Genomic DNA, 20,468 nt, shown 5'->3' with positions numbered 1-20,468 from the left:
TCTCCCGGGAGCAGGGCCTGGAACTGGGATTTGAGTGTGAGTAGTTTATTTGGGAGGTGATTCCAGAAGTACCAGTAAGGGAGTGAGAAAGTGGGATGACGAAGAAGGAAGGAAGCCCATGCGGTGTATGCTAATGACCAGGTCCCCACTGTGGCCAGTTGAAGCTCTGTCATGCTGGGGACCGTCTGGGAGATGATGTGGGACATGCCTCAGCACGATCCCAATTCCATCAGAGGGGTGAGAGAGCTGGGTGGGGTATTTATCTACCAACACCTATTCATCATTTGTTGAGATGTCCCGGGGATGCCCACTGTTCCCCCCCAGCGACCTGTTCTGAGCGTGAACTGAGCACAGCCACAGAGAGCCACTGGGTAGGGAGTCTGCGGGGCTTGAAGTTTTAAAAACCTCCCTTATCTGTGGAACAATGCTCGCCAAGGGGTCATGGATGAGTACTGACTGGGCCTCTCCAACTTGGGAGAGTGTGTAATTTACCCTAATTGCCACAAGGTGCTGGGGTTGCCACCACACAATGGGGGAAAAGGAGGTCATGGTGAATGGGCAGTTTCAGCAACCAGGACCCCTCAGGGGCAAGGCAATTAGGGTCTCATACCTTTCAGTCTGAAGAGCTAGGCGACCCCACCAGGAAAACCACATCAATGCACTTGCCGGCTGAGGGTGCGGGACTAGAGTCTGTGGTAGAGGATGATGGTTATCAAGCATGGCTTCAAGACCATGAAGAGATTGTGGCTGACCACCGCGAAGGGGACTCTGGGATGACTTGAACTTAATTGAGTACCTGTGCGGATTAGTGTGGTGCAAGAAACAGACTATAAAAAACCCCAGTGGGTGTCACTTTTCACCCTCTCAGTCTCCCTTCTTGCTCTACCCTTTTTGTGGTGGCCAATTCCACACAGGCTTGAGGAAAGCCTGTGCCAAATACCTCTCAATTCCTGCCCCAGGCATGCAAAACCTTAGGAACATGCTTGGAACTCAACACATACACTGCTCAAGGCAAGTTCACCCCCATTACCAGTAGTGAAAGAAGCTGATGGACAAACGTTTCGTTTGGTCTCTGGGAAAGATGGTGCTGTGATGCCAGAAGGCAAGTTCAAGATAAGTTCGCTCTTATGACTTATGGAGACAAGCCAATGGACAAATCTTCCTCTTTCATTTCTGGGGAAGATGCATCTCATTTGGCTCCTTAGGAGGAGCCACTTAGAAGGAATGGGGTTGAGCAAAGGTGGCTAACTTGATGACACATCCTTGGATCAGCCTTTCCTTCTTTCCTGCTTTACTTTCCGTGTCTATCCCCTCTGCTTCTTGAGATTATATGCCCAAAATAGACTAGTTTCATGCAAGCTTTGTTACATTATAAATCATTTCCTTCTGTTGCATATGAATCTAATGACTGAAAAATTATCAAAACTCAACACCTTCCTAGATCTTAGGCAAAGTGGTACTGTCACTGTGAGGCACTGTCACTATTTACCCTCACTTCATTTGCGTGTGGGTTTCCTCAGGGACATTGCCATAGAGTGGTGGTCCTGTCGCTAGGGCAAATAGTACTAGTTCATTGTTAGAAAACAGTTCCCCATGGGACTTTCTGCATGTGTGGCAAGGAGAGGCACTGACTGTCTTTGTTTTGGGGTATTTTTCAAAGATGCTTGTATAGAAAATAGCCTTGGAAGATAGGGATAAAGTCTCTTTCCAGAGCAAATGGCAAGCATGCTTACTGCCCGGTATAAAAAATCCGCATTCCCTAAGTTCAGAGTTCCTCTCCTGAAATGCTACCCAAGAGTGTGGGGGTGTCATTTGGCACTCTTTATGTCGCCCTGTGGTAACTGGGGCTTGAAGAATCAAAGCAAAACAAAAAAAAAAGAAATCTCAGACCCTTCACATTTCCTGATATTCATGAGTAGTTTTAGTGTTTACTGAGACCCTAAAATATTTGGTTAAAATCCCACTGTGTTGATGCAAGAATTCATCCAACAACCATTCAAGAAATTTTTTCTGAGGACCTTCTGTGACCCAAGAACTGTTCTAGGTCCTGGAAATTGAGCAGCAAACAAAGCAGACAAAAATCCACACTTACCTGTAGCTTATATTCCAGTGAAGAATTCACTGTACTGCCTGCTTTCTCTGCTTGTTTTATCTATCTCTCAGGATGCCCTAAACCTAAATTCACTGATGACACCTAATTTATTCCCTCCTTTAGCTTTGAGATCAACCTCTCTTTGTTCCTGTGAAACAGATTTCTTCTCTGAATTTCCTCTTTAGATAAAAATTGCCAACACCTTGCAGTTTGAGACTGAGAGCCTAGCTTCAGTTCCTGATTATGTCACCAAAACTAAGACCTTGGGTATGCCATTTTCACTTCCATAAGCCTTCATTTCCTGATCTGTAAAATGGGTGCAGTGATAAGTATCTTGCTGAGTTCTTGGAGGAGATCATGCATGCAAAGTCACTACATTTCTAGGCGGCACACAGAAACCACTCATCCCAAACCCCAGCCCAGTCCTCAATAAGAATTAGTTGGAAAGGAGGAACCAAAGTGTTTTTAACTTTCGTGATTTCTCCAATTTCTGACTTGTGGCTGCTCAGACCACATGTTGCGCCTGTGCCCTACTTTCACACTCTGATTTTCACTCAGTTCTCTCAGCCTTTTCCTGCCTATAATTTGGTGCAAACACTCCACACAAAGAACATGGCTTCCTGCATCTAGTGGCAACTTCAGACAATTCATCACCAACTGGATTAGAATAACACTAACTTTTGCTACCATAGCAACTGCTGTTGGTTGCGCAATCGCTGACTTTTGAAACTACTTAAAAATGGGCAAACCATTTTGCATAAAGTGGCTTTACATCACCAAGAGGAGCGACTTTCATTTCTTCTCCAGACTCTTCCTTAAGAAATTTTACCCTTTCCCCACCCTTAGAAGCATTTCAAAATTTATTTTTTAAAATGGTCATTTTAAAACAAAGTTTTGCCATAGGTTTCCTCATGACCACTAGAACAAAACATTCTAAAACAGCGCTCATGTAAGATAGCATAAGGAAGGTTTTGGAAGCAGTAGCAGGAACGTGCAGTGGGGAATTATAAAAACAGAGGGAAACTATGTTCAGCTCTCTCTCTCTATATTTCCTATGCACCAAGCAAGGAAGGGTTACTGTTCTAGTTTGCTAGCTGCCGGAATGCAACACACCAGAGACAGATTGGCTTTTAATAAAAGGGGATTTTTTTCGTTAGTTCTTCAGAGGAAAGGCAGCTAACTTTCATCTGAGGTTCTTTCTTACGTGGGAAGGCTCAGGGTGATCTCTGCTGACCTTCTCTCCAGGCCTCTGGGTTCCAACAACTTTTCCCAGGGTGATTCATTTCTGCATCTCCAAAGGCCTGGGCTGAGCTGCGAGTGCTGAGATGAGGTATGCTGAGCTGCTTGGGCTGTGCTATGTTGAGTCTCTCATTTAAGCATCAGCCAATTAAATCAAACATCACTCATTGCAGCAGGCACGCCTCCTAGCCGACTGCAGATGTAATCAGCAACAGATGAGGTTCACGTACCATTGGCTCATGTCTACAGCAACAGAACTAGGTTAGCCAAGTTGACAAATGAACCTGACTACCACAGTTCCTGTTCAGAATCAGCCCCCAGAGGTGATTTTCAGACATTGGCCTTGAGGATCACCAGAGTTCTTTACTAAGTAATGCTGTAGAGCCTTTTTCTCTACTTTTTCTAGAAAAATTAATCACTTGATCTCCTCAGGCTCAACCTAGACCTAACCATACAGGTTAGGGAACCCCTCGGGGCTGGTCAGCACTCCTGGGGTGCTAATCACACTGTGGGCAGTGCAGGGCCAGCCTGCACCTCGGTATGTCACGGCCCAGCTCTGTGTCCCTTAAAGAGCTTATTTCTGAGAACTGGTGTTCAATTTACCCATAACCGCCTGCGGCTGCCGCCCGAGAAATAGCCCAGGCAGATCCAGAGAATTGTTTTTGCTTCTTCATGTCTGTGGCAGAAGCAGAGCTAACGATGGGGACCGGGGTGGGAGGGTTTGGTTCATAACTAGCTGGGTGACCACGAGTAAGTTATTTTAAACTTTCTGTTTAAACCGCCTCTCTTCACCTGTAAGATGGTGACAGCCCTCACCTCACAGGGCCGACTGAGATTCCCTGCTGGTGTCTGGAAGATGTGGACTTGGCATGGCTGTCTCCTGTCACTCAAACCTCACCTTCCCAGACAGGCCTTCTCTGTCTGTGCAAAAGAAAGACTCCCCGGCCACTTGTTGTCCTATGGCCCTATTTTAATTCTCTGCATAGCCTTTAGTACCAGCTAATGTTTTTCTTTCCTTCTCTCTTTCCTCTCTCTCTCTTCCTGTCCCTGTATCTTCCTCCCTCCATCCTCCCTTTCTTCCTTTTCTTTCTCAGTCTCCTTTTGCCAGGCTATCAGATTTGCAAGAGCAGCAACCTTCTCTGCCAGGTCCCTTCCAGCATGCAACAGAGCACATAAGAAACCTTCAACAGGCAACAAATACGTTTGTTTGCGTTTTCTCTTGGCTGGCATCTAGAATTAGCTTCTCAAAGCTTTGAGAGTGACTTCTGTGTTTCCAAACTAACCAGGCATGTCTTCAGCCCTTCAGATTTTTCGGATGGAAGCTTTTGGCATTGAGCTGTCAGTCTGTCCTAGCTTCCCATAAACACTGTTCAGAATAATCTTAAAGCTTTGGAAAAATAATCTCACGTTTCAGGTTTCCCAAGTTTTCCACTCTTCAAATGTTTCCTGGTGGGCACATCTTTCCTCAGTGTTCGGGAAACATGATAATGTGTTTCATTAGAAGAACTTCCTAAGAGAGCTGAGAAGTCCCCATGGAAATTGGAACTCAATCCGATGAGGCCATTACTCAAGGGATGCATGAGAACCGAGCTGCAGAGAAGGGGCTGCAAGGAGAAACTGGAAGCAAGAATACAAATCCACTCTGCTGGAATTTAAAGTTTTACTAAGTGTGAGAGTCAGGCTCGGTTTGATTTTTAAAAACCCACCCCAGTCAGAACCACAGGCATTTGAGATCTCCTCAGTGCAAAATGCACAGCAGCAGAAACAGGATGCGTCTGGGCTGATGCCAGAGCCTGGTCCAGACTGTGAGTTCCGGGATTTCCCTCAGGCTGGACAGATGTTTGGGAGATAAAAGATCAAATTTCACATTCATCCCTTAGCAGAAATAAGTTGACAAAAGCTCACAGTAGGAAGAAAAATAACTTCAAAAAGCTATAAAACTGTGGATTTTTAAAAATTCACATTTCCTAAGCTAGCCTTTCTTCTGAGAAATGACTTGTCTTTCAAAGCCATATGGCAGGAGCGAACTCAATGTATCATAAAATAAGTTCCCGGTGTTGGTAATTACGATGAAGCCGTGGCAATGTTAAATGGTGCCACCTGATGGATTGTGAGTGTGCAAGTGCCACAATCAGCAATACCTGGGAGTTTATTGTTATTATTATTTTATACTCCCTTTCCCATCTCTCTCCCTGCTATCCTGTTGTCAAGGCTTTTTGTTGAGCAGACTATTATTATTATTATTATTATTATTATTTAACAACCTGAGAAAAAAATGAAGCAAATGCCAGTGGGGGCCCTTGGCCTGTTTATGGCTTGGAGAAGAAAGAAGAAGGACTGAGAAGGAGTGCAATGACAAGGAGGAATAGGATAAAGAGAAGAAAATAATACAGAAAGGGGAGGCCAGTCAAGTCTTTCTTTTTCCTTTTGATACAGGTCATTCTACTGTCAACAGAAGTGACTTTAATTAAAGTAGAGACTTGATTTTTCGGTGGCGCCGTGTGAGGGCCTGGTGGAGAAAGGAGGTGACCATCTGTTGGAGCGCTGTCTCCTGGTATGACCTCCTTTTGGAGCTGGAGCTGCAAACACCAAGCTCCTATGGAGCTGAGGAGGGGGTAGAAGAAAGAGCGGGATAGAGATGAATGAGGCTTCTGTGAGTGAGCATCTTTATTTACAGCCCTTGAGCCTAGTTCTTCAGGCAGCAATCCACCAGCCAGGAGTCTGTCCTATAGGGAAAAAGAAACATGCTGGAAGGCTTCGCTCTAAAGAAATTGAGTGGCTCTGAATCAAGAACTTTCCATTCTGGTGTTTAGGAGCCCCCTTTGTAGATTGCCAGCTGGGTCCCTGCCGATGACCCTAAGCCGACGCGGTCACCTGCATGCACAGAGCCCTCTCTCAGCTTTCTCATTATTTCACGCTTGTATATGAAAGAAAATCACTGACTGTTTAAAGGAATCCTCTGGCATGAAAAAGACAGACCAAGTAAATAGAAAAAAAGTAGATTAATTCTGGGGAACTTTAAAAAAGTTGCTATATCCAAGAGATTCTAGAAGATATTGTATTTATTACCCAGGAGCAGGAGACCACGTAAAAATATTGATTAGAGAAAAAGAAAGCATTTAGAAATTAAAAATCACATTGTCAAAGAAATTTCAAAAGAAAAGTTGGAAAATAAACTTGAAGAAATACTTTAGAAAGTATTATGAAAAGATGAATAGATGGAAAATATGGGAAATAAGATGACAAGAGAATCAATTAAAGAGGGCCAACATCTGCATAATTGGAATTCCAGAAAGAGCAGACAAAACTGAGGGAAGGAAAGAATGTAAAATATATAGGATCATTTTTTTCCTGAGCTGTGGGGTCCAAATCTTCTGATTAAGAGGGTTAACCAAGTACCTGGAGCAAGGAATGGAAAAGACCCCCACTGAGACATACTGCTGTGAAATGTCAACTCAAAAGAGCTGGGAAGATCACAGAGAGAAAGGTCACCTCAAGAGAACAAAAATTAAATTAGCAATGGCTCTCTCATTTGTCACATTGAATGCTGGATAACAATGGAGCAATGCCTTCAAAGTTCTGAGGGGGAATTATTTTAAAAGTTAAAAAAGTATTAATTGATAAAACAATAAACTCATTACATGTTAACATGCATAATATCCTAATGAAAACTAATGCGCTTTTTTTTTTTTTGGCATGGGCAGGCTCTGGGAATTGAACCCAGGTCTCTAGCATGGCAGGCAAGAATTCTGCCACCGAGCCACCGTTGCACCATCCTTGTAAATCTTTTCGATGTCTGGTTTAGTAAAAGACAGCTGGAATCTCATAGCTGCTCCTGAATTCAATCTATTATAGTTTGTTGCTGTGGTTGAGGGAAAAAGTATTTTCAGCTTAAAATTTTATACCCAGCCGAACTGAAATTGGGAGGTAGAATAAGTCATTTTCAGATATACAGAGACTCTGAAATATTACCTTCTACATTGACTTTTCTTGAGAGGCTATTTGAGAGTCTACTGTGAGACGGCGATGGAGGAAACAAAGGAAAATAAAGACCTAGGTTATAGGGAACTGAGGAATCAATCCAGAAAATCAGGGGCAAGAAAGCCAGGGGTGTGGCACTGTGAGACTGAATCCTGAGGGGAAGACACACTTGATAGAATAGGTGATAGAATGGAGAGCTGGGAAAAAATTGGAAATACAAGAACAAAGAATGGAGTAGAATTGTAAATTTCAGGAAAATGAAGCACTGGACAATGCAGGGTGGACAGTAATCTCCTACCCTTGGCTTTGCAGTTGACAATGATCACAATAATGCAAATACTACTTATTGAATTTCAGCATTTAGACTCATCCCATAGATAAAGCAAACACAACTCAATTTTTGTTACAGAACAGAATGCAAGTATTATCAGGGTTGAAAATGCAAAGATAAAAGTACAGATGCTAGAAAAAGAGGAGGGGGAAGTAGCTGTAGGGAAGCTAGAGATATCATAGTTCTCATTTTGAAAAGGGGAAAGCATTTGATGGGACAGGAAATAGAGTGTTAGTTTGTTGTTCACATTTACAATGGTAATCAAAAGAGAGTTCCAGTTATATAATTATAACTATATTGGGATGCTGGGGAGGGACCCAGGGAAGTGAGAAGTTTTAGGCAGTGACAGTCTCATTTGATAAAGCAAAAAATCAATAGTATAAACATTTGTCTTTTATAAAAAAAATCAAGAAATAATAGTGGAAGCCTATTACTTTGTGATACGGAGGTAAATGCCAGATCAGCCAAAATATGGAGGTGGGAAGGGGCATGCGGGAGATTGTTGCTTTTAGCTGTGTGTTTTAAAATTAATTTTCAAGACATTAAAGAAAATAGATTTGTGCTGTCCAGGCCACCAGTATACGTGAGCAAACCCATTTAGTTCCTCCTTGACTTGCGTCTGTGATACTGAGGAGGGGGCGGGTAGGGATTAGAATCTGGCCTGTTCCTGTTCAACCTACGTATTAAATTTGGATCAGAATGCTCTAGAAGAGGCTTCAGGCATCATGGTATGCAAATGAAGACCCACTCTTTTTCAAGTAACATCGCACTTCCATATCGAAGCCCATCTCTGTAGGAGGATTGACAAATGTTCTCAGTTATCAACCACAACTTAATATACTTTCAGTGGAGGGTGGCATGTTCAGGGGTGGGTTGGGGTAGAAGACAATGTTCCCTCATCAGTGGTGACTCTGATCCCCAGGGAGAGACTCCTACAAGAGTCTTGATTGGTCACCTGCCACCATCTTGGTGAAGGCATTGGAAGATCAATCTAGATGCCAACCAGAAATTAGTTCATCGACTCTATCACAGGAATCAAAGCTGAGATTCAGCTGCAGCTCCTGATACATAAAGAAAGAAAAAAGGCACAAAGAAAGCGACCTTCATAGACCCCATCGGACCAGAACAGGCAGATTCTCAGTCAGGTGACTCGTACCATTGAAGATAACCAGATGTCTATAGAGGACCTAGTAGGAGGAATGCCAAGAAAATTCTCACAATTCTCTTCCTGGAAGAAATGTCTCACTACCCTCTTCTATGAGAGCAGAGAATCCTTCTATGCCAAACTTATTCAGCATGAGGTGCATTCAAAAGTGGTGTTAGGAAAATCAGAGACATCTGGTAAGTGGCTATCACCCAAGCTTCATCTAACTGAGTCTTCTCTGTGGGAGTCACAAATCACTGTGATCCTCAGTTTCACAGACACAAGTCAAGGAGGAACTAAATGGGTTTGCTCCTGTGTGCTGGTGGCCTGGACAACACAAATCTATTTATTTTCCTTTAATGTCCTGAAAATTAATTTTAAGACACCTCCTCTGGCTTTCCACAATCTCCACCTCCTTTTCTATTGTGTGCCGTTCCCCAACCAGGAGAAGAAGTGAAGTCAAATGAAAAGGCCCGGCCAGACTTCAGACCTGGAAATCAGGAACAAGCAATCCAAGGTACTGGGAACAGGAGTTCTCAGTGGCAATGTACCCTGTCCTCACCCACTGAGGAAGATAAAAACCACACTCAAAAGGTGTAGATTTGGGTCTCTTCCCTTTTGTGAAGGTTTGAAACTGTTATGTACCCCAGAAAAGACCATGATCTTTTAATCCATTCCTGGGGTGCAGACCTATCATGGGTGGGAATTTTTGGTTAGGTTATTTCAATTTGAGATGTGATTGACTCCATTCAGGGTGGGTTTTAATCCTTTTACTGGAATCTTTAAAAAGAGATGAAATTAGCAGAAGTTGGGAAAAAAGCCCGGAGAAGCTAAGAGAGGACCCACAGAGACTCAGAGAGGAGGCCACTGAAGCCAGAAGCTGAAAGCACCGAAACCCAGGAGAGACAGACCAGCACATGCTGGCCATGTGCCTCCCATGTGACAGAAGCGTCCCAGATGCCAGAAGCTTCTCTTCAGAGAAAGTATCATCTTGTTGGCCTTAATTTGGATATTTTCATGGCCTCAGAATTGTAAATTTGTAAGCTAATAAATCCCTGTTTAAAAGCCAATATACACCTGGTATATTGAATGCCGGCAGCTCTAGCAAACCCAAACACCCTCCATGAAGTGAGGTGTGTGGAGTTGCATCTATGGTGTTTGGCTACCCTGGGAGACTGGCTGCGATGCGATGTCTTCCCCTGCTCTGCTGGCCTCTGTGCTGTGTAAGTTACAAAGAAAGAATTTGCCCTTTCGGGACTTTTTATACTGCAGAAATAATAAAGGAATCATTTGCTGAAACTTCGTTTTGCTCTGACCTTACGTTCTCATGACCCACTGCTGTAGCATCTTGAGCCTCAAATGGTTTTTTAGGGTCAACTTAATACAAATTTAGGGTAGCAGGTAGAGAGACATTTCTTGGCTTCAATTGCACTTATCCATGAAATAGTTTGTGGGCTTCTGGGAGTTGATATCTACAACTCCTAAAGTTATAGAATTGTGGCAATTATCCAATTCAAATTTCTAGGTGTGGATGTGGATTTTTTTGCCTGAGAAAGCCAGTTTGATGACTGCAGTGGGTATTGTCGCCATTTTGTGGATCTTGGAATCTTTGAGCCATAATGCTACATTTAGGGAGTTTCCAGCCTTATGGGTCCTATCTTTTCCCTAGGGGAGATCCCTTAAAAACTCATTTTCCCAGCTTGATTTGTCGCTAGGACACAAGCCTACAACCTCATCTCGACTCATCAGACTCACTGACTTGAGACTTGTGTGAGAGAGAGCAACTGACTTGAGACTTCCGTGTGAGAGAGAGCAGCGCGAGGAAGAGGCCTGGGTGGAATCTGTTTTGCTAATGCAGGTGCTGCTGAGGCCTCTGGCTTTCAGGGAGGGCAGTGAGTGCAGGGTGCAGTAGCATCAGTAAGGCGGTGATGGCAGCAGCTGCAAAGGGGGTTGCGTCAACAGGAATCTTAGAATCAAGCCTCAGCTCTTGTAATAACTCAGAGAGCAATGAAATAACCTTGAATTAATTCCTTTTCTATTTAACCAGCTGGACTCAGTCTCTGTTGTGTGTAGCCAGAAACCCTGACCTGTCAAATGAGAATATACCCATCTGACGGAAGTTTGATTACTTCATGTACTTATGAACTTATTTATTGATTCTATGTAGACACCCATATATGATTAAGAATGGATGGTTAAATTGGTCTCTATACATACGAATGAAGTTTCAACTCCAGTTTCAGAGACAGAGCCCGAATGTTTGATATTTTGACTTTATTTTTTTCAAACAGGGCACTGGCTAACTTTGATTCTGAATTATGTTGGCAGAAATGGTTGGCAGTACAATCATGATTATGCCTGTCTTCTCATATTATACAAAAAGTAGATCTTTATTCCTCATTAAACTTCTGGAGAGTGGTTGGGTTTTCTGCTTGCATGTGACTGTGAAGGAACTCAGCTCTGTATATCTTAGGAAGTATTTCCATTGTGCTGTTTTCACGTGCACTTAAAACTTCAAGTTGTTTTAAAAATTTTTTCAAAAAAATTCAGATTCAATCTAAGAATACCCCAAAAGTTTATCTTCCAAAAGTCAATTCAGTGCACATTTTCTGGAAGACTTATTATTATTGTTTTTTTGGGGGGTGCATGGTCTGGGAATCAAACCTGGGTCTCCTGAGTGGGCGTTCTAACCACTGAACCACCTGTGCACACAGAAGACTTATTTTAAACTGACATAAATGACAATAGACAATAGCTTGGCAGGTTTTCTACTCTGTGAATTCCAGTCCAAAAGAGATATCAAAAAAAATTTTTTTTCTGCAGAAGACAATGATTTAAAGGAACTGTCTGGCATAATACCCCCAGTCCGGCAACTGAGTCTGTGATGGCACAAATCCAAAGGCAATTCCCAAGGTCCCTTAGTCACATCGAAGAAAAGTATCTAAGGCCATGTGTCGTCCAGAGGAGGAACCCTTCCCTAAACCCCATCAAGACATGGCCATGGAGAACAAAGGACAAGGAAGATTTTCCCAGACTCACCAAGAACTTCACCCCATGGCCAGATAACAGATTCCTCGTTCGATAGAATATTGCTGACGCTATTGATTGGTGAACTTGATTGTTGTTTTCTCCTTTTCCCACAAGTACATGTGTGTGTCCTTGTATCATTATTGCCCCACCATTGTATTTTGGGTTAAGTGTATTATTTGGGCTTAGGTTGCCCCACCATCAGGACCCATTTCCAGACCTGACTGAGAGAACTGTACGGTGCTCAGGGCTATTGGGTATGAAGCTAGGTGCAATGCTTGGGTGTGACTTTGAGAAGTATTTGTGTATTTTTGATGTATAGGATTGTTGTACTGTGCTATGTGGGCATTCAAAAACTTTTATGCCTAGGAAGAAATGCATGTACACAAGCATGCATGTATGTGCAAATGGTGGGGACTCAAGGGGGTGAGATATAGTAGCCTCTGATAGTTTTTGACTATTCAGCACACTTTTCCATATTCTTCTGGTAAAAGTATCCCATGTTTTCTTTGGAAAACTGTTTCTGCCTCAAGCTAGGCTGTTTTGATGGGGATGGAAATCATGGTGCCCAATTTTACTTTGGGCGTAGAAATGGCACACATGACTCTGATGTGGAAATGTAAGAGTACCCACACCTTGGATCGTAGTGATTACTTAAAGACCCAAGTTAGGCTGATCAGACACCTGGCTGAGATTTTCCAGCTAATGGAGCAGACTGTGTCTTGTCTGCTGAGAAAGCTAGGTTTGGGTCATGTGACTCTGTAGCCTGAGAGCCCGAGATATGGCAAGTACAGGCCTCCATAACAAAATAGCTGGTATTTTTTGGCTACTTATGTGTCAGGAATTGTTTGAAATGCTGTGTATGCTTTATCACATTTACCTTAGGCTCTATGAGATAGGTTCTATTATATCCCTGTATTACAAATGAGAAAACTGAGTCACAGAGGGGTAAAGTAGTATAAACTGCTTACATGCATAATGGAAGAAGGATTCACATTGAGGAAGTCAGACTTCGGGACTCAAGGTTTCAGAGGGTGTGATGGTCAGGTTCTGGTGTCAGCTGGGCCAGATGATGATGCCCAGTTGTCTGGTCAGGCGAGCACTGGCCTGACTGTGGCCGTGTGGTGTCTCCTGGCTGGTTGATAAATGGGAAGGCTGATGTACTAAGTCATCAGGCAGGTGATTGCAGCCGTGGCTGATTACATTTGTGATCAACTAATGTTTGTCTTCCACAGTGAGATAATCCAATCAATTGAAGACTTTTAAAGAGGAAGAGAGACTCTCTCACTGCTTCTTCAGCCAGTGAGCCTCGCCTGTGGAATTCATCCAGACCCGTCATCAGTGCTGCCAGCTTCACAGCCGGCCCTGCAGATTTTGGACTCTTCCATTTCCACGGTTGCATGAGACACCTTTACAAATCTCGTATTTGCAGATCTCTCCTGTTGGTTCTGTTTCTCTAGAGAGCCCTGACTAACACAGATGTTACACTACATTGCTAAGCTGAGCAGAGAAAAGCCAAATAGAGAGAAGCAAAAGTGAGAGAGGGAGAGGGAGACAGAACCCTGATGATATCATTTGAGTAAGCTGAGACAAACAGAACCAAAAGATGGGGGGATAGAACATAGTACAAAGATATGCTGGCACCAGCTGTACTTTGAAGGTACTGGGACTGAGGATTTTCCTTTAAGGCTTAAATGAGATTGAGTTTATTTTTTGTCGCTTGTGACTGTAGGTATTTGAACCAGTACAACCATGTACTTGCTTATTTTTTGTTTGTTTGTTTGTTTGTTTGTTTTTTACATGGGCAGGCACCGGGAATCGAACCCGGGTCCTCTGCATGGCAGGCAAGCATGAGAGCCACCATGGCCTGCCCTTGTACTCGCTTCTTTTGCGTCGTTGTCCCATAAGACTTTTGGCAATGAAGGAAATGTTCTACATCTGTGATGTTCACCAGCCACCCAGTGGAACCTTTGAAACGTGGCTAGTGCAACTGAGGAATTGATTTTTAATTTGATCTAATTTAATTAATTAAAATCTGTATGTGACTAGCCACTTGTAACAAGTAGGTGCTGAGACAGCACAGATCTGGAGATCCAGTGAAAACTGTCCTCAGAGCCTTATGCTACTAAAGATGAAGGAACGAATATTAATTAATAAATATTTCAACCCAAGAAATTATACAAGTAATGAAAAGTAAACATAAGGACAATAAATGAAAGGATTTATGAAAGTGGAAACAAATTTCTGGCTCAGAAACTAGAATATCAGAATATAAATTCATGAGATAGATAAAATGAAAAAATACGTATATATCAAGATATAGAGAGAAAGCACAATTACACAAAATTAGAAATGAGAGTGGGTAAAATAATCAAAGATACAGAGGGAATTAAACAAGCTTTAAGAAGGTGGTTTACTTACCTCTGTGTAAATAAATCTGTAAACACCTTATTACTTATTAGGAAAATGTGAATTTCCCAAATTGATTGTAGAATAGGTAGAAAACCTAAACCAACCTGAAGGATTGTCATGGAATAAAACAAGGGACTTGTCAAAAACCTCCCCTTCCCACCTGCCTGAAGTCACCAGCCTAGATGGTTTAAATAGCTGCACGTTTTTTCTATTCCGAATATATTTAATCACTTCACTGCTGACATTATGATTTTACAAGTCTATTTCTATTTCAAAAAGTTTGAATTCTATCAAATTTGAAGGGAAAGAGAATTCCCAAACTCCTTAAGCTGTACTGGGGGAGTAAGAAAGAAAACTTACAAATTTTGCTGTAAGGCAACGTAATATGGATTTGAAATTTGATGAAGCATAGAAAAGAACAATAGTGATGAATTTCACTTTGAAGACCGATACAAAATCCTAACAAAATAGTTGCAAGTGGAAAACAACATCACATTAAAAAAAAACCAACTGGTTCATTCCAGCAGCTAAAAGAGGGTTCAATATTGAAAATGCTTTTGATAGCTCATTCATTATCATTATCCTTCTTGATTAAAAAAAAGCTTTATAAAATAGCAATTGAGAAAAACTCTTAACAAAACAGTCATTTCTTTAAGTAAACGAGAATTCACCTCAAACCAAAAGTCTGTGTTATTCTTTTCTTAAAATTTTGTTTACATATTTAATAAACATATACAGAGAGCTCATTGTATGCCTGGTACACTTCTAAGCCCTTTACAAGCAGAATTTAATGCTCATCACACCCCTCCAAGGAAGAAACTGCTAGTGTTCCATTTTCCAGGTGGCATAACTGAGGTACAAAAGGATTAACTTGCCCAAAGTTTCTCACTTAGTAAAATTTCAACCTGAGCAGCCTGACTGCAGAGTCTATCTACTTAAACCGTACTCTATCCTGTCTTTCTCGTCTTGTCTCCCGGGATTTAGCCAGGACTTCCAGGACACAGGCCAACACTTGCCTCCACAGAGATACTCTGACGCAAGATAAATGTTGGACGTTTATCAGAGGCAGAATACTGGCTTTTTTCAGGCTTTGGACAAACAATTCTTATTTCTTACCCAGCAGCATTCCACAGAGGCATGAGAGGAGTGAAATTGTCTTTTCTGTTAACTTGCAAATAATCTCTTCTAGTTATGCAGCACTTGAAGAAATGCGTTCACCATAATACACTGCAGTCCCATGGCACTGCGTGGATTCCAAGTTTTCCTCTGTCCATGCATCTCAGGTGTCTGTTGACAATTGACCAACATGTACGCAGATGCTTGATTTCAACCTGAGAAAGAAATCTCTCTACTAAATCAACCAGAGAAACTAAATTTAATTAATAAGCATTTTAGCATATGAAGAGCCACTGGGGGAAAAAAAAATCACTGCAGGGAAAGAGGGAATTCTTTACCCCTGGCCAGGAAAGACAAGGGTTTTGAAGCTTGGGATTTTCTCCAGGGTGTTTTTTTGCTAGAAGCACCGGTAGCCAGACAGCACTGAATACAGCCGGGAGAATTAATTCCTTTCTAATTATTAAATGGAAAGAAAGCACACGGGTCTGGCCTGCTGAAATGTTACTTTGCTTTTGCTCAACAGTGCCGCAAATCTCCCACACCCTGACCCTCAGAGTTCCAGGTTTTAAATGCTTCGTTTGCAGTTGTTCATTGCTCAGAGTCGCACGCACAGGAGTCGGAAACACGCCTCTTTCTTTTTCCCATTGCCGCTGACTCACCCCTAGCTTTTACAGAGGTGCCCACAAGAGGCCAAGACAGGGCATGGAAGGCAAACATGGACCATTGAAAGTTCGGCCTTTAATGGATCAGCACACTTAAGGATTGAAAGGACAGAGCTGAGGGAAGGGCTTCTTCTGAGACATTCTGTAACCTTTCCACTTTCCTTAGGAGTTGGTGCTGGCCCCAAGTTCTACAGAGAACATCTTGACGGAAAGTTAGTGACACACCCTTTTCCAATCACAACTGGGAAATAAAGCCAGAGCACACTCGAGGAGGAGGGTGCAGGACCTGCAAATTCTTCTAAACCGTCTTCTCTCGCTCTCAGTTGAAAGCAAAGTGTGGCTTCTTTAAAATGATCTATGAAGTTTCCTGTCTAATAGGAGGCATCAACACTTAAAAAAGAAAGGTTATCTCTGATATCTCTCAATAGGTTCCTATCCCAGTGTTTCCACTGCAGAGAAATCCTAAGCAGATATGTGGGCTGATCTCGCCTGCTGTTCTGAGAGCCAGCTCTGCCCCAGGTGCTCTAAACTGACATGTGCTGCAGGGAGCCGACTTAGGACTTTGGTTGTGTGACCAGGATAATTCACTTTTCTCAGGCGGACTGTCCTGACAGGATGGATACCTGACACTCGAGAAACTCTGACATATCACCAGCCTGGTGGCGGTGACCGCTGCGGTGGGATCTTTGGGGAGTCTGGATCCTTAAATGATCCATTCTGTGCCTACTGGGTGGTGAAGGGTCCTGGATGGCAGCTGGTTCCTCTTGTTGATGACTAGTTCAACTAGTGGTGAGCTGTCTGCCCCACCTGGTATTCCCCAATCAGAAGCATCCCACAGTTCATGCCTGAAATGTAGTCTTTCCCATCTTCGCCATGTACCGCTTTAACAGCACAGGTGCCGAGGCCCCCACCCGTAGCTTGTACCTGTCTGATGTGGCCATCTGCTCCAGCACTGCAGAGCCAGCGCTCATCCTCCAGTTCCCTTAGATAGATGCCCTCGTGTAGGCCTTGCGGTTGCTGCCCTATCTTCTGGACCCAGGTGTTGTACTTGGCATTGGTGAAAGGCTCTGCCATGTCATAGTTCTGGGTGAGGGCCGCCATGCCAGCCGTGGCCTGCAAGCCATAGCGGTTTCCACTTTGACCTTGCCCATGCCTGCATGAGTGTGGCCAATCCCCACCACCCCAGGAAACATGGGCCGTGGCAGCATCTCTTTGTGGTTGGAGTAGTAAGTCTGTTCAATGAGTGGGAACTTTTCTCCTCCTAGTGTCTTGTAGATGACCACCAGCTGGGCAAATCCCCAAGGCTTGTCACAGAAGTTGTAAATGGATCCCAGTGAATCAATGCTGGGAGGCTGCATACTACGTGCCAACGATTTGGTGGCTAAAGTCCCCATTCCCTGTCACGCTGGATGCATGCTGGCGGATGAGCATGAAGTCTGGCTGGAAGGACTGGACAACCTTCACGCCATTCTGGAATATGTGCATACCCACGGCATAGGTCCCGTCTGCATGGTCCACCAGGTTGAGCTCAGAAAATTCTGACTTTTCCACTTTGATATCATAATCTCCAAGGACTTTTTTGCCCCGAAAGCACTTGGCCAGTTCTGGAAGGCAGACCTCCAAGATTAAGGTGTCAGCAGGACTGGTTCCTTCTGGGTACTCTGAGAGAATCTGTTTCATGCTTCTCTCCCGGTATCTTGGTGTGCCCTGGATTGTAGATGCATCTCTCCTACCACCGTCTCTGTCTTCACATGGTTGTGTGCTCTCTGTGTCAACCTTGTTCTCAATGATGAAAGTCCACTAAAACCATTAGTCAGGAGGAAGACAAGGAGGCCACACTCACCACTGTTGTCTGCTATTTTTTCTAGAGTACAAATCAATAAGAGAAAGAAATAAAGGTTTAAAAATTGTCAAGGAAGAGACAAAATCATCATTATTTCCAAATGCTATGAGTGCCTAACTTGAGAACATAAGGAGTCAACTGAAGAAAGCTATTAGAAACCATAAGAGAATTCAGTGAGGCTGTTGGTTCTCAAATCAATATACAGAAATCGATTCCTTTCCTAAATAGAATAACACTTTACTAGCCAATATAATGGCATAGAAGCATGAAAAGATCCTAGACCAGGAGGATTCCCAGCAGGGAGCTTGTTAGAAGTGCAGCACCCCAGTCCCATCTCTGCCCTGCCTGCTGAATCAGGTTCCGCATTTTTACACCATCCCTAGGCGATTCAAATGCACAAAACAGTTTGAAAGGGCTGCGCTAGGGTTCCTCCTTAAATAACTGCACTCTTAGACTGCAAGAAAGAGGATGTGCTTATAGCTAGCTGGAAACATGCTGAGCATACTCTCAGGAGCGAGGAGGGGGAAGAGGTTAAATACCCACAGTCCAAATTGTACTATAACTTTACACTAATTTTCGTCCTGCCTTTTCTTTCAGGAGTTAGCAACTAAATAGCTTTGCTATGCGGTTGCTATAGCAACAGGGTCCAGTGGCTTTTACTGTTTCTCGTTGCAGCAGCCCCCCCACTAGATACCCGATGTCTCCAACCCAGCTTGTTTTCTGTTAATCAGAGTTGAAATCAAACACGTGGCAGCTGGGACAGTCACAGGCCCTGGATGATACAGCTGGTGCAAGAACTGCCTTCCTCCTTCGCATTCATTTAGGACACTTTAGGATCATAACCAACAGATTCCTAAATTCAGAACAGTCACCCCTTTTCACCCAAGGGGAAAACACCTTTGACAATTGTGTCTTTTTCCACTTTTAATTTTTATAGTTTTATTTTGTGGTATACACATAGTAAAAAAAAAAAAATAGAAAATGCTGATGAGCAAAAAACAAATACACAATCTCTTCCAGTTCTTAACGTTTATGCCTTTTTAGTGTTGTTGCATGTTGTTTCCTTGTTGGGTAAATTGAGGTAGCCTTGTGAAGCACCTGGTGCTGAGCCTGGCACACAGTAGGTCTGTAAATCATAGGTGTTTTGCCCTTCCCTCCCCCAGATATAAGGCAAGTCTTGGGCATATGCATTCCGTCCAGTGTCCAGGCATCCACAACTCATGCCTTCCATTCATTTCTAGGCTGACAGCATTTCAGAAGTGCTTCTATGAGGTAGCATAGATACAAACCTACAATTGTACTCATCCAACGAGAGTGCCTGGACTTGCAAGCACCAGGGACCCCGTGAGGGCAGCACATGCCTTTAGACTGCATACTAACTTGATTCTTCATCGGCCTTCTGTGCAGCCACCTCCCTCTCCTGGTTTGCTTGGAAACAGACATCCAGAGAATTTGGGGGCATGGGATATTTTCTCTGACCCCTGGTGAGGCTTACTCAGTTTATAGCTGTGGTGGCTGCTGCCCAAAGAGGTTCCATGAGATCGTACAGTAAATTGGTGGCAAAGGGGAATTAGATTTCCTGGTGGTTGCCCACCACATTTAACAAATGATGTTTTATAGTAGTATACAAATCTTAACGTGTACAGCTCAATGAATCTTCACATGTGTACACAGCCATGTACCTGCCACCAATATCAAGACATGGAACCTGTGCAGCACTCCAGCAGGCTCCTCCCAAACCTCCTCATAATCAACAGCCCCACCCAAGGTAACCGCTGTTACCCTATACCTGCTTTGTCTACAACACATGGCTCTTTAGAATAAGGGGCAGCAATATGCCATGACCATATTACACATGAGCTACGTGTGACTCTTGTTAAGTAACAACAATAACATCTAATATGTATCGACTGCCTTCTCTATGCCAGGCAGTGTGCATGTGCATAACCCATTTAATGTTCACAACTCTAGGAGGCAAACACTACTACCAGCTATTGGTACCTATCTATACATCCATCCATCCTCCCATCCATTCATCTATCCATCAATCCTCCCATCCATCCATCTATCCATCCATCCTCCCATCCTCCCATCCATCATCCATCCATCTTCCCATCCATTCATCCTCCCATCCATCCATCCATCCATCCATCCATCCATCCATCCATCCATCCATCCTCCTATCCATCCACCCTCCCATCCATTCATCCATCAGTCCATCCTCCCATCCATCCATCCATCCATCCATCCTTCCATCTATCCATCCATCCGTCCTTCCATCCATCCATCCATCCATCCATCCATTCATCCATCCATCCATCCATCCATCCATCCATCCATCCTCCCATCCATCCATCCATCCATCCATCCACCCATCCATCCTCCCATCCATTCATCTAGCTATCAATCCTCCCATCCATCCATCTATCCATCCATCCATCCATCTTCCCATCCATTCATCCATACATCCATCCTCCCATCCATCTGTCCATCCATCCATCCATCCATCCATGCTCTCATCCAATCCTCCCATCCATCCATCTATCCATCCATCCATCCTCCCATCCATCCTCCCATCAATCCACCCTCCCATCCATCCATCCATCCATCCATCCAGCCAG

General features: G+C 43.4%; 1 pseudogene; it reads right to left on the bottom strand.

Annotated features, from left to right (window-relative positions):
- Positions 1-16,652: 16,652 nt before the first annotated feature.
- Positions 16,653-17,684, bottom strand: LOC143655522 (synapsin-2 pseudogene; annotated as a pseudogene).
- Positions 17,685-20,468: the final 2,784 nt, after the last annotated feature.

Source organism: Tamandua tetradactyla, chromosome 14 (assembly GCF_023851605.1).
Source record: "Tamandua tetradactyla isolate mTamTet1 chromosome 14, mTamTet1.pri, whole genome shotgun sequence".
NCBI lineage: Eukaryota > Metazoa > Chordata > Mammalia > Pilosa > Myrmecophagidae > Tamandua > Tamandua tetradactyla.
This window is presented reverse-complemented; position numbering and strand designations above follow the sequence as displayed.